Here is a 15,636-nt window from a genome sequence, read left to right as displayed (position 1 = left end):
ACATATTAACGAACAAGAAATTAAAAACTCTTTTTTATATTAAATAACCGGCAACACCTATTTCTATGACCGTATTGGATCTAATCTCTCAGCAAATGTCAAAAATCTATGATTTTTTTTTTCATATAATGGCACTTCAGCTATAACCATGGCCAGTGTCGAGTATAATATTATGGCGGGAAAACAATATTCTTTAATACAATTTTTTATATATTATCGTCAGGTCAGTCAGGTCCAAAGTCTAGTCAAAGTCTAAGTATAAAGTCAATACAGTCAAGAAGTCAAGTCGGTCGATTCAGTAAAGTGGTAGGACGCTTTACTGAAACTTTTGATGGAGTTTTGGAGGGAACACAAAAGGGCACGTTTCTGGTTACTACATCACTTTCCCACACTTGTGCACGATAACGAATATTTAATGGTTAATATCCTACCAATATTACACATTAAAAACCCAGATAACACAATTTTAGGAAAATAATATAAAAACACAACATCACTCTTTCACATTCTCCCAAAAACTCCAAAATCTATGATCAAGGGAGAAATGAATCATATGTCTATATTACATTATCCAATATCATTGACTCAATGATCTCGGATCCAATATATATTATGATAATCTAATATCCCCCTTAGTATAAAGTCAATACAGTCAAGAAGTCGGTCGATTCAGTAAAGTGGTAGACGCTTTACTGAAACTTTCGATGGAGTTTTGGAGGGAACACAAAAGAGCACGTTTCTGGTTATTATTACATCACTTTCCCACACTTGTACACGATAACGAATATCTAATGGTTAATATCCTACCAATATTACACATTAAAAACCCAGATAACACAATTTTAGGAAAATAATATAAAAACACAACATCACCATTTCACATTCCCGGCAAAACTCCCTTCTTGTTTTTGTTTTGTTATGTTTTTAATCTTAAATAATATTATGGTTGAAAGAGCCCATTCACGGCAGGACCAAAGAGAATGTCATATACTACGTAAGGCAGGACTGCACGGCATTCCTGCCGTGAATGGGCCTCACTGATTGGTTCATACTCGGGGTTGCCGGCCGGAAATAAGTAGGTTCTATAGTGTGAACCAATCAGTGAGGCCCATTCACGGCACGTAGTATACGACTTTGTTTGCTATTTGCAGTGAGTTTGTGACAAACAGCCAGAGTGTGGAGGCCGCTTGACATTCTCTTTGTTCACGGCAGGACTGCCATGCAGCGAACTCACGGTGCGGTTTTTTCCCGCGCCCGCCGCGTTCAGGTATTCAGTATTCAGGTAAGAATTGTAGACTTAAAATGCACTCATTAGGCATCAGTTATATATACTAAAAACAGTGACAATATGTGAGAGTGTATACTGCATGTGTCCCATATACAGGATGTAAGTACACAGGGTGTTTTGTGATTAGTGCTTTGCTTATTTTTTTACTATGATACAAATTGTTTTCTACTATTATATAAAAAAAAATGTATAATAGTCATTAGCATAGAAGACAATAATCAATTATTTTCTTTATTGCAGGTGTCTTTTAGTAGCGCGCCAACTTCACTACAAACCTGATATGGCGGCTAAAATAGTAAACGCCTGTTGCCTGCTACACAACTTAGCAAACAGGGCACAGCTCGAAGTACCTCCTTTGACATACCAGGAGTACAGGAGGCAGCAATTACAGAGTGAGCCAGCAGAATTGCTGACAGATTATAATCCAGATGACCACAAAGAAGGAAGATTTGTGTAGCAACAAATGAGTAGATTGTGGAGCGGTTGAAATGTTAATGATAATATCCTTGAGTGACCATTAACATATAGATGAGCAACGCTTGCAAGTATAGAGTGAGCCAGGGGAATCATGATGAAGGAAGATTTGTGCAGTAAAAAATGAGTAAGTAGATTGTGGAGCAGTTTAAATATCAATGATGATATCCGTCATCCATGGGTGACCATTGACATTGGAAGAGCGACGCTTGCAAGTACAGAGTGAGCCAGGGGAATTGCTCATAGAGTAAATTATCCAGATGATCAAGATGAAGAAAGTTTTGTGCAGCAACAAATGAGTAGATTATGATAAACCATTAAAATTAATAATTATTATACAGCATGAGTTGCTACGTTTAGCAATCATTTTCAGCTTGATACTACTATTCTATACTATTCAGCACTACTATTGAGCTTTTGAAATCAAAATACAAAGCTTGCAAGTACAGAGTGAGTTGGACTTGCTTGAAGACAGGGCTTCAGTTATGATCCAGAAGTTTATAATGAAGAAACTTTTGAAAACACAATACACCATAATTTTATGTCACAAAATGTGTTTTTATGTATATTCCTTGGCTTATTTCAGTCATTGATTTTCATCACTAGTTCAGTCGCTTAAGCGTGAAGACGAACGGACAGACAAACACTTTCCCATTTTAAATATTAGTAAGGATACTTCTTACGCCGGTTCCTGAACTGGTGTTAAGTCAACAAGTTCTGATAAAATTTTATTCGAAAATTATTTTTTATTTTATTTTGATAAGCACTAAATCAAAATAATATTTACTTCGCACTGTAATTATTGGAGCAATTATGATTGGCACCTAATTGGTGTTTTAATTAGCTACTTACATGAAATAATTGCACTAGTATCGTGTTTCAGTATTTGGTAAGTGGCCACTAACTCGTTTTATAAGGTACTTCCTCCATAAATTATCGTCAAAGATTGCAGTGAGCCATAAGTGCGATTATCAATACATGATACATCTTATATACCGATTATCGACACGTTAAGGGTCCGTACGCTGCGTTGGGAAATATGTGTTTTTAAGAACCAAAAGAATCAGTTAGCAATAGAAAAGCTACTAAGAAATTAAAGCTACTACTAAAGCTACCTGCCCTTATGCAAAACGCAGCCTTAGGGACCTTTCAGGCTAACTTAGAAGGCCGGCAACGCACCTGCAGCTCTTCTGATGTTGCGAGTGTCCATTGGCGATGATAGCTGTTGCTTTCCATCAGATGAGCCGTTTGCTTGTTTGCCCTTTTATTTTATATAAAAACCATACAAGGTGTAAGGAAAATAAAGTCATAATATTTACTAAGTTTATGGTATTCGTTTGTCCCTTGTAGAGTTCACTGTAAGGGGGGATTACATTATTATTTATATTGGATCATTTATATGATCATATTATATAGGATCCAATATATATGATCATTTTATCATATCTGCATATTACATTATCATATTTCATTGATCCTATTTTACGTCATATGCGGTTTCAATAGCTAATGGAGAGCGCTAACGCTGAAAGGTATTGAACTATTGACGTCAGATCTCAGAGAATTCGATTTGTCAAAAGACATCGTCATTTTAAATATTGCTTGTTTTTTGTTATTTCAGCAAGATTATCCAAGTATATAATTAGAAAAATAATAACATTACATTATTTGAAACATATTAGCGAACAAGAAATTAAAAACTTTTTTTTATATTAAATAACTGGCAACACCTATTTCTATGACCGTATTGGATCCAATCTCTCAGCAAATGTCAAAAAGGGGGAAAGCGCGGGAACTTGCAAAGAGCGGACGCGGTATTTTGAGAAAATATTTCAAAATTACTTTTTATTTGTATATAGTTAATTAAATAGTGTAGTTTTAGTTTCTTTTTCTTTTCTGTAGTTCATCTAAGTTTTATTTTGGTAAGTTTTTATTTTATACTGTAGTCTTAGGAGAATATTATGGAGGAGCCCGACCCGGGGGGACCTGGTCCCCCCGTTGGTCATTACGTTACTATTTCCAACGAATCAAGCATGGATACGGATACCTCTTGCTCCATAAACAGTCGTAAACGTCCAGCAGTTTCAAAAAAAAGCTGTAGAAAATGCCAAAAAAAAATTAAAAGAGACCCAAAAAAGGCTAAACCAGAAATGCCTCAGCGATTCTGAAATCCAAAATCCCATCTCTAAACAAGATGTAATAGTGGAAACCCAACCTAATCCAACCATCGTAAATGCTAATGAAAAATCCCAGGGCTTAGATTCGCGGGTCGGTAGAACACTGTACCTATAAAGATACAGATTCTACACCATACATTGTTCATGTTCAAAAGGTATCAAAATCGCCAAATGAAAACATCAATTTTCATCCAATTGTATTTGGTCATTACTTGAAAAAGAATAATATTCCAAACATAGTAAATGGTAGCATTAAAAAAATTGCCAGAAATCGACTATCCATAGCTTTTTCTATTCAGTACCAAAGCCCAATAAACCCCCGTCTTTGGCTTCATCTTATCGTCCGATTGTTCTCTCCTCCGTTTTATTGAAAGTTGCTGAACATTTAGCTAAAAACAGATTAGAATGGTTCGTGGAAAATCATAACCTCTTATCAAATACACAATTTGGATTTCGCAAAGGCAGAGGGACCATAGATACGAGGGCTGCTATTTATGTATCCGGAATTAAAAAAAGAAACAAACATATATCATTTAATATGGTTTTATTGCTTTTCAAAATATTCGCCGCGATGATCGACACACTTTTGCATACGCTGGAACCAATTTTCATAGCACTTTTTCCATTCTGATTGAGGTATCTCCAAAACGTGCATTTTGAACGCATCAACAGCCTCTTCGCGGCTCGAAAAACGTTGACCACGTAATTTGTTCTTCGCGTATGGAAATAAAAAGAAATCGTTAGGTGCCAAATCAGGGCTGTACGGCGGATGACCAGTCAATTCGATCTTTTGACCCTCCAAAAACTGAGTTGTTTCAGCTGAGGTGTGACAGCTAGCATTGTCGTGACGTAATATGATTTTTTTTTTTTTTTTTTTTTTTTATTAAATAAGGGGGCAAACGAGCAAACGGGTCACCTGATGGTAAGCAACTACCGTCGCCCATGGACACTCGCAACATCAGAAGAGCTGCAGGTGCGTTGCCGGCCTTTTAAGAGGGTATACGCTCTTTTCTTGAAGGTTTGCAGGTCGTATCGGTCCGGAAATACTGCTGGTGACAGCCCATTCCAGAGTTTTACAGTGCGCGGCAGAAAGTTACGCGAAAAACGCACTGTGGAAGACTGCCACTCATCAAGGTGATGAGGATGGTATGTTTTTCGCGTGGGACGATAGCGAAAAGTTGCAGGTGGTATGATTCCGAACAATTCCTCAGAGCACTCCCCGTGATACAACCGATAGAGGATGCAGAGTGAAGCAACATCTCGGCGTAATTCCAGGGGGTCCAAGCTGTTTGAAACACTATGGCAGTCAACAATTCGAGCAGCCCTTCGTTGGATACGATCCAGAGGGAGCAGTTGGTATTTTGGCGCCCCTGCCCAGAGATGAGAACAATATTCCATATGAGGCCGAACCTGCGCCTTGTAGAGTTGTAGGCGTTGGTCCGGACTGAAGTACTGTCTCGCTCTGTTAAGAACGCCAAGCTTCTTTGAGGCTAATTTGGCCTTACCCTCAAGATGATATCGGAACTGGACTTCGCTCGATATGTTGACGCCAAGTATCTCAATGCTAGGGGAGATGGTTAAAGATGTGCCCTCGAAACGAGGATAAACGACCATTGGTGACTTTTTAGTGGTGAACGCGCAGACTTGTGTCTTGGCGGGGTTGAATTGGACTAAGTTACGTCTACCCCATTCAGAGACCTTCTCCAATGAATTCTCCACCTTAGACACAAGTTCGTTTCGACTCTCAGTGACATTTTGCCGAGAAATATTAGGGGAGCCGGTATATACAGCATCACCTGTACTATCATCCGCATAGCAATGAATGCCTTTGGTTTGTAACATGTCATTGATATGCAGTAAGAATAGAGTAGGCGATAGCACACAGCCCTGAGGGACACCAGCATTAACAGACTGAGTTTCCGAGCATTCGCCGTCAACTACGACCTTTATGCTTCTGTCTGCTAAGAAACTAGTGACCCACTTATATAATTTCTCGGGTAGCCCGTATGATGGAAGCTTTGATAGCAGCGCTTTATGCCAAACCCGATCGAAGGCCTTCGCAATGTCCAAACTAACAGCCAATGCCTCTCCCTTCGACTCAATTGCCTGAGCCCAACGATGAGTCAGGTATGCCAAGAGATCACCAGCCGAGCGACCCTTACGGAACCCGTATTGTTTGTCGCTTAGCAATCCCTGGCCGTCCAAGTATCGAAGAAGCTGGCTATTGATAATGGATTCCATTATCTTCGAGAAGAGAGAGGTTATAGCGATTGGTCTGTAGTTGGAAGGATTTGAGCGATCACCTTTTTTGGGGATCGGGTGCACCAAGGCTGTCTTCCAGGAAGCCGGGACGATGCCAGTGGAATAGGAGAGCCGAAAAAGACGCGTCAAGACCGGAGCCAACTCTGGAGCACACTTTTTCAACACAATAGGCGGGATTCCGTCAGGCCCACTCGACTTTTGGATATCAAGGGAACAGAGGGCTTTTCGCACTGAGCGCTGATGAAACCGTATATCCGACATGATGCTCGTGCATCGCGGTATGGTCGGCGGTTTCTGCCCCCCGTCACCCAGGGTCGAGTTTGACGCAAAGAGCTTGCCCAGAAGATCGGCTTTGTCTTTTGCGTCCTGGGCCAACGATCCATTTCCTACGTGTAGGGATGGTAGGGTTGGCTTGCAGAAATTTCCTTCAATAGCTTTGGCCAGAGACCAGAATGCACGGGTTCCCGAGGGGAGGCGCTCAAGTCTCTTGCCAATTCTATTGACGTGCTGTTGCTTTGCCCGAGTAATCTCTTTCTTGAGGGACCTAGAGGCAAGGTTGTACTCCTTTTTATATGTGCTGGTATTTAAATCTCGAGCAGACACTGCGTTGGCCCAGGATTGGTAAGCCTCCTGCTTCCGGCGAGAAGCTTTTTTGGGGGATGAACCAAACCAGGGACGAAATCTGCCGCCAGTTGGCACTACAGAGGTCGGAATGAAAAGTTCCATCCCCTGCATCACCACATCGGCAACAGAGTTGGCAGTGTTGTCGAGATCATCCGGCGAGAAGCACACGTGCCCCCAAGGATAGGATGCAAAAAACGACCGCATCCCATCCCAGTCTGCTGACTTGTAGTGCCACACACGACGGTATTTAACAGCGCGCTGTCTTAACACCGTCGTAAGTGGCACAGAACTCCTAACAAGGCAATGATCCGATGAACCAAGTGGTGCGGTTACGGATATTTGGTAGCCGTCAGGATTTGAAGTCAGCAGGAGGTCCAACAAGGAAGGATTCTGACCATCCACATCTGGGATTCGCGTAGGCGTAGTAACCAGTTGTGTCAAGTCGTTCGCAAGGGCAAAGTTGCAGACAGATCTCCCCGCGTGATCAGTTTTACTGGAATTGAGCCAGTCGGCGTGGTGGGCATTAAAGTCGCCAAGTATTATGATCTCTGCGGATGGGATCTGCCGCTGCACAAAATCTGAAGCAGCTTGTAGGTGCTCCAAGAGTCGGTCCGTCTCGGGGTCACCACTATGGGACCTATATAGGCACGCATAGACGCGAGGGTGGTCGTCGCAATCTATGCGGAGCCATAAGTTTGATAGGTCCATGACCTCAAGATTGCTGAGGCGGCGAGAGCTGATATCATCTCTGATATACACACACACTCCAGCTTTGGGTAGAAAGGAGTGCTCGAGGTAATACCCTGGGTGGGAAAGGTATGATGTGTCACTCGGAGATGATATCTGCGTCTCGGTTAAAAAGAGCAAAGCCGGCCTTGCCGTCTCAAGGTGGTAATGGACGGCATTAAGGTTGGAGTGTAATCCCCTGATATTACAAAAGTCCATGTTTAATATCGAGGGGGGTGCCTTTGTGTGTTTGCTCTTGCCCCGAGCAGATTGGAGCGCAGTTTTGCCCTCCCCAGAATACGAGGGGCAGCCTGGACGTCCACGTTCAGTTCCAGGGGTTCCTGAGCATGGACGTCCAGAGAGGGATTCTCCAACGCAGTTGGTACCCTCCTGGGGTAACAAATTGTTTTTCAACTGCGGCATTTCTAGGGGGGGGTAGGGGATTGGGCCTCCGGTAAACTCACTCACTCGGCGAAACACAGCGCAAGCGCTGTTTCACGCCGGTTTTCTGTGAGAACGTGGTATTTATCCGGTCGAGCCGGCCCATTCGTGCCGAAGCATGGCTCTCCCACGTATTAAATTCTGATTTGTCGGAGATTCTGCGTTGTCGGTTGTCCTTTCTTATTTCTTCAAAGACTTCTGGTAAACAAATGGTCGTATACCATTCAGAATTAACCGTTTTACGATTCTCTAATTGCACTGTAGCCACATGTCCATTAATTCCAAAAAAACAGGCGACCATTTGCTTCAAAGTACTTTTTGCACGAGTAACTTTTGTTGGTTTCGGCTCATCTTGGAACACCCACACCGTTGACTGTTGTTTAGTTTCGGGGTCATATGCATAGATCCAAGATTCGTCACCTGTGTAGATATTATAAACGGCTTTTGACGTACCACGGTTGTATTTTTTTATCATTTTTTTGCACCAATCGACACGAGCCCGTTTTTGATCGATTGTCAAGTTGTGCGGAATCCAACGCGAACATATTTTTTTTACAGCCAAATGTTCGTGTAATATCTTATGTATGCTCGTCATACTTATGCCTAAGGACGCCTCTATCTCGCGATATGTAACATGACGATCACGCATTATTAGTTCCCGCACAGCATCTATATTTTGTGGGACAACAGCTGTTTTTGGGCGACCTTCTTTATTTTCATCCGTGAGCATAGACCGCCCACGATTAAACTCACTGTACCAGTGATAAACAGTGGTTTTTGATGGTGCTTCATCTCCAAAAGTTGCGGTGAGTTGAATAAAGCACTGTTGTTGATTTAGCCCACGCCGAAAATCGTAGTAAATCATTGCACGAAAATGTTCACGCGTTAAATCCATGGCTATAGCCATGGATTTAACGCGTGAACATTTTCGTAAGAATACATTTTGTTTCATGTGACTGTCAATTATTTTTCCATTGTGGCGTCATTTTGAAAATTGCGTGTCTTCATTATAATGAAGACACGCAATTTTCAACGCGCGCACGCGTTAAATTCATGTGACTGTCAATTATTTTTCCATTGTGGCGTCATTTTGAAAATTGCGTGTCTTCATTATAATGAAGACACGCAATTTTCAAAATGACGCCACAATGGAAAAATAATTGACAGTCACATGAAACAAAATGTATTCTTCAACCAAAGAGTTCTATTTTCAAATGTTGTAATTACTTTTTAAATATTGTTCTTGTAAGTGGCCAGTTCCGGATACATAAATAGCAGCCCTCGTAATATTGCGATATTAACCACATAATATATACGCATTGCATTCTCAGAAAATAAATCTGTGGTTGCAGCATTTTTGGATATAAATTCAGCATACGATAATATTATCATAAGTATTTTAAAAGAAAAGCTGCTTGACCTTGGCGTTCCCTTAATTTTAGTTAATTTTATTATTAATATTTTGTTTAAAAGAGTCATCATTTTAAATAACTCTCTAAAGACAAGAACTGTTAGAAAAGGTTTACCTCAGGGATCAGTTTTAAGTCCCTTACTTTATGATATTTAAATACATCTGATTTAGAAAGTGTTTAGATTTAAATATAATAAAATTATTACAGTATGCAGATGATAAGGCCATATACGTTATCAATAATTCTATAAATATTGCATGTCGTGAGCTCTCTAACTCCTTAAAACAGTTAAAATCTTGGATGGACAAGTATGGTTTAGACTTGTCGATCAATAAAAGTTCCGTTGTCTTATTTACCAGAATGCGTACCGTTTTTTATGATGGAGCGCCAATTCCAGTAAAAGACAAAGTTAAATTCTTATGGCTATATTTGGATGGAAAATTAAATGGCAATGCACACGTTGATTATGTTTGCTCCAAATGTGAGCGGCTATTAAATATGATTAGATGCTTATCTGGTGTTTGGTGGGGATCTCATCCATTTGCAATGAAATTGATTTATAATGCAGTAATAAGGAGTGTCCTGGATTATGGCACTTTTCTTTTGGAACCGTGTAACGTAACTGCTATCCAAAAGTTGGACAAAATACAAGCGAAAGCCTTACGTATAATTTGTGGAGCCATGAGATCCTCTCCAATAAACGCACTCCAGTTGGAATGTTGCGAACCTCCCGTTCAACTCCGTCGACAATATCTGGCGGACAAATATTTCGTTCGCTGCTACCAATTAAAAACTCATCCGTTAATTCCGAAACTTAAAATTTTATTTCGTCTCTGTTTTAGTAATAACAAAATATATTGGCATCATAAATCCCATCCCTTACTTCTATCGAGTTATCGTAATTTTTTGATTCTTGACGCTCCTACTTTCGGTGCTCCAACCTTTCCATTATTTAATTCTGCATATGAAGCTCTAACGCTTGTACCGGATATTAGGTATGATATTGGCATTAAAAAACTGATATGTATTTTTCTCAGTATATATTTAAATACATAACGAATAATAATTGGCAGGGATGGCACCATATATATACAGATGCATCTAAGAATAGAGATAGTTGTGTAGGAGTTGGTGTCTACCATTTGCAATATAAAATTACACAAAAAGTAAAGTTTCCTCCTGAAACTTCTGTTTTTACTGGGGAGTGTTACGGCCTTTTCAAGGCTGTTGAGTATATTTTACTGGGCAGGCTTGAAAGGTCATTAATATTTACAGATTCTTTAAGCGCTTTACAAGCTCTCAGCAAATTTCCGTTTAAATTAAAAAATTGCTACTTATCCGATTATTATTCAACTTAAAAACCTTTTATATCAATGTAAGCTTCGAGGCTTTTCAGTGACTTTTATATGGATTCCAAGTCATTGTGGCATAGTCGGTAATGAGTTGGCTGACAAATTGGCGAAAGATACTGTTTCCAGTGGTGACGTGTTCCCCTTTCATAATTACGCGCATGATTTGGCTGCTCTTGCACGGAGCTCCCTTTTGAAAGCCTGGAATAAGTCATGGTCCTTGAGTTGCCAAACAAAAGCGATACAATATCGGAAGATTCAACCGGAGATACCCACTAAGCCCTGGTTTTTTTAAATTTTGCTATCTAAAAATATTACATCGTCTATTATTCGGATGAGATTGGGTCATTTGTGCATTCCAACGCATCTTAAGAGAATCGTTGTTAGAATTGACGAGTTATGTGACTGTGGAGAGGTTGGTGACTTGAACCACATTATCCTTTCGTGTCCCCTCCATGATCATTCCCATTTGTATCATAACTTATATTTAATCCCTATCCCATTTCCTACTTCTGTAAATATTCTACTTAGTTCTAATGATAAAAGTGTATATAATTGTATATCTAACTACTTAATCTAAATAGTATTAATATTTAGAATATAGGATCGAGACGTGTAGCGCCATCTACTGGCAGGAGTTTGCACACTTGCAAATATTCACTAAACCATTAACTGCAATCCTTGCTAAGAGACGGCGCTTTATGTCGAGAAGCGCCATACGGATTGTAATGTGAACTTTCTTTCATTAGTTTTGCCATGTTGGCGAACCTTACACACAGTAGGTGTTTTGATTTTTAAATTTGAATACTGATTTGATTTAGTAATTTATTATGTAATGTTGGTAGACAATGTTAACATCCTTTTACATTTTGATTTTAATTTGAATACGGTTACTGATTTGATTTATTAATTTGTTATATTGTAATGTTGGCAGGCAATGTTATAACTTGAATACGGATACTGATTTGATTTATTATTTGTTAAGTTATGTTGGTAGACAATGCTAACTTTATTATTAGCTTGATCATGATTGGCGAGCTTGTACACAGTTACTAATTTGACTTTCTTTTACTACTTTAGCCATATTGTAAATCCTGTTTATAGGTGCGAATTTGATTATGATCTTTACGTTGATATGTTGGCAAACCTGTTAACTTTAACCAATCAGATTTGAAAGATTGTGTAAAGTTAAATTTAGTTAAGTTGGTACACAGTGCTAAGTTTGTTATGATTGGTGGAACGCAAGCTGGTCAGGCTTGGACATGCTTCTTGGCGGGCTTTGGTGTTAACATTTTCGAGAACTGAAAAGATGCAGATTCTGTTCGAGGGCCATCCAAAGGATAGCCACCAAGAAACTTGACTGTTCCCGTGATCAAAATGTCCGAGGACCAAGAATGCCCTGATGTACCTGCTCTGGCCTCTCCTTTTCCGACATATACAGGGTGTAACAAAAATAAGTGATAATACTTTAGGGTGTGTACGTGTTCCTTGTAGAGAGTTCACTGTGAAAGTAGCAGCGCTGAAAGACCAAAATTTTTTTTCACTTTTGTATGGGGAAACTCGCGACGCTCGGGCCCTTGCCCATACAAAATAATGTGAAAATAAATTTTGGTCTTTCAGCGCTGCTACTTTCATGGTGAACTCTCGACAAGGAACACGTACACACCCTAAAGTATTAAGTATCACTTATTTTTGTTACACACTGTATATATTATTCCTTTGTTGTAGACTTTCTTAAATAACAAACTATTTTAATTAACTCTTTTTCCAAATTCCGATATCTTTTATTCCTTCCGCCGTTCCTTACCTTTTTACCTCGTCTGTGGCACAACATACGCATCCCTTGTGTCAAGTTGCCAAAACAGAAAAAAAAATGTCAAAAATCTATGATCAAGGAAGAAATGAATCATAATAAGTCTATATTACATTATCCAATTTATTTGACTCAATGATCTCGGATCCAATATAAGTATATGATAATCTAATATCCCCCTAAGGGTCAATTATTCTAGCACAGAGTCGAAGCGCATCGAAGCGAATTATTAAAACTGCACATAACAAATTCATCCTTAACTCCAAAGCGTTAACGTACGTTGTTACTTCTGATAATTTAAAAATGCGCGCGCAACCGCGCGAATTGACGTGAATGCGTCCGAACAACGCTGATTGGCCTCGCAGAAGTAATGTATGCGTTACGCTCTGGAGTTAAGGTTGAATTTTCTGTGTTCAGTTTTTGCGAATTCGCTTCGCTTCGACTCTGCGCTATTATAACTTGACCCTAAAGGTCAGTGTTGCCAGACGGCCAACTCGGTTTCTCCCCAAGTGTTCCCCGAAATCCCCCCAAAATTCGGGATTTCAAGAAAAATCCCCCCACAAATTATAAAAGAAAAATTTTGTACATTATGAATGGGAATTTCACAAATGGATACGATGAATGTACACTATTTCTCCAATAGCGTCCAATCTTAATAGAATCAGCATCTTCGCGAGCTCCTTGATCATTTTTATGGTTCCGTAAGTCGTAACCAAAGGGTAAAAACGGGCCCATAGTACTTAGATTTCGCCGTCTGTTCCCAGATTTTTTCCTCCAACAATCCCCCCAAAAAATTGTTCCCCCCAATACCTAAAAAAACCCCCAAATTTGGGGGGATTCCCCCCAATCTGGCATCACTGCTAAAGGTAGCGGTTGACTCATGAGTCCGGGCGTTCGCTGCGTTGAGCGTGTGCCCGGCGCGGCTGCCCGTCGCAGGCGCCCGCGCCGCCATGCCTCGCCCTCGCCATTTATAGCAATCGTGCGACGGCCGACGGCTGACCCGCCGCAACGCAGCGCTGCTCTATGGGTGACGTCATGAAACAAGCACGACTCGCGGGTGGACACGCTTAACGCAGCGAACGCCCTTATAGTGAATCATGATGAAATGTTGCAACACGGAAGATTTTACCGTGGGATCTTACCACCTTAATTTCTACGGTAATAAGGGTCAAGCAATCATCATTATGTTATTACTTCCATGCGGTTACATCTCGAATTGCTCAGCCAAAGAAATAGATTGTCTGAGCTGAGTAAGGGTTGGTACTACTAATATATATATTCTGTGGTAAGGTTTAATTAGCGCATGTACCTATCTTCCATTAACGGATAGGTATATTCAGGGAAGTTGATTCCTAGGCAGAACATGGCGGACCTAACTACATAATTTGGTCGGTTACGTCAAACCTAGCCATCAGATCACGACTAGTATTTTATTGTATAACCCATAGACATAATATAATGCTAAAGACCAACAAAGAGTGCGAGAGAGAAGAAAATCCTTTATGGAATTATAACAAGATGAAAAGAGAGAGGCAGTCTAATGAAAATTGTAACAACTTTTATTTGACAGGTCGTCAAAAGTCGTCAAACGTTTTTATGCCCTTTCGGTATTTGCAATTTATTATTTAAATCGTATGTTATTTTCAACAAATACTATTATATATAACAATAATAACTTGTGCTGTGAGTGATTGCAGTGTAAATCATAGGAATAATCCTGAAAAATATACATTCACCCGTAATTAATCTTCATGTCCTAATTGCTACGATGTGTTTATTTTTGCTATATTCTGGTCTTTAGTTCTCTATTTCAAATAAAATATTGTGAATCCTCCCTTTTACTTTCATATTTTGCGTAACTAAAGGTACTATTGTTCCTATATTACACAAATTTTGAAGAAAAATTTTTCATCAAAATTTCTTACATATACGCTAGTGCTTGAATCAAATTTATCGATATGCTTATCGATATTTTACAATAACATAAATCTAAAATAAAAATCATTTACCTTTATATTTATCACCTTAAGCCCGGCCGCACATTATCCGAAATTTCTGATCAGAAAAATTCGGACGCCCGGCGGAACGCACTCTGTTCATACATTTTGTTGTAGACCCATCATACTAAAAGAATTTCTGACGTGTCAAAATGTATGAGCGGGGCGGGGCGTCCGAATTTTTGTGATCAGAAATTCGGAAAATGTGCGGCCGGACTAAAAAGGACATATTATCTTATTTTAACTAATATAATATAGTATAGTATAATATAGCTAATATAATATAACTACTATAATATAGAGTGACTCTAAAACTAGAGGAAGGTTTATATTTATATATCATAATCATCTGTTTTACAGATTCCCTCAAGATCCTCTAATAAGAGGAAAATGGCTGAAATTAATTGGGCGTGTTGGTTGGAATCCCAAGAAAAATTCAACAATATGTAGGCAAACATTTCATTGAAAATTTTTAAAGAAAAATTAGAATAAATACTATTTTGGTTAAAGGAGCTATCCCAACTTTATTTGTGCCAGTAAGTTTGACATACTGTTGCACTTGTTACTGAAGCAATTATTAAAAATAAGCAATTATAAGCAATTAATGCTTTTTAGTTCATTTAAGATTATACTATATGAACTAAAAAGTATTAAATAATCCTTATTCTGTACTCAATCTTCATAATTTTGAAGTCGGTACCAGTCCTAAGTATATAAGTTGCTGTTATACCTATTCTGTCAGAGAACTGGCGATTAGGTTAGCTGGTACCGATTGCAAAATAATGAAGATTGAGAACAGAATTAATACTGAGTACAGAATAAGAATTATTTAATACTTTTTAGTTCATTTAAGTATAATATTAATATTGTCATTGCCTTGGAAGTCGGTTTTAATTTTTTTTTTTAAATAATAATTTTACTCATTTTAGCTGTCCTTAACGTTTTCTATACTTACAGTTGGTGTTTTAAAAAATCAAAATCAAAATTGCTTTATTTCTGAACAAATCTAAAATAAAATATATTTTCAGAATACATGGTGCCTACCACCGGTTCGGTAACTAAGCCGACGAGAA

The sequence above is a fragment of the Aricia agestis genome, chromosome Z (genome assembly GCF_905147365.1).
Source record: "Aricia agestis chromosome Z, ilAriAges1.1, whole genome shotgun sequence".
Taxonomy (NCBI): Eukaryota; Metazoa; Arthropoda; class Insecta; order Lepidoptera; family Lycaenidae; genus Aricia; species Aricia agestis.
The sequence above is the reverse complement of the archived record's forward strand: the minus strand, read 5'-3'. Positions refer to the sequence as shown.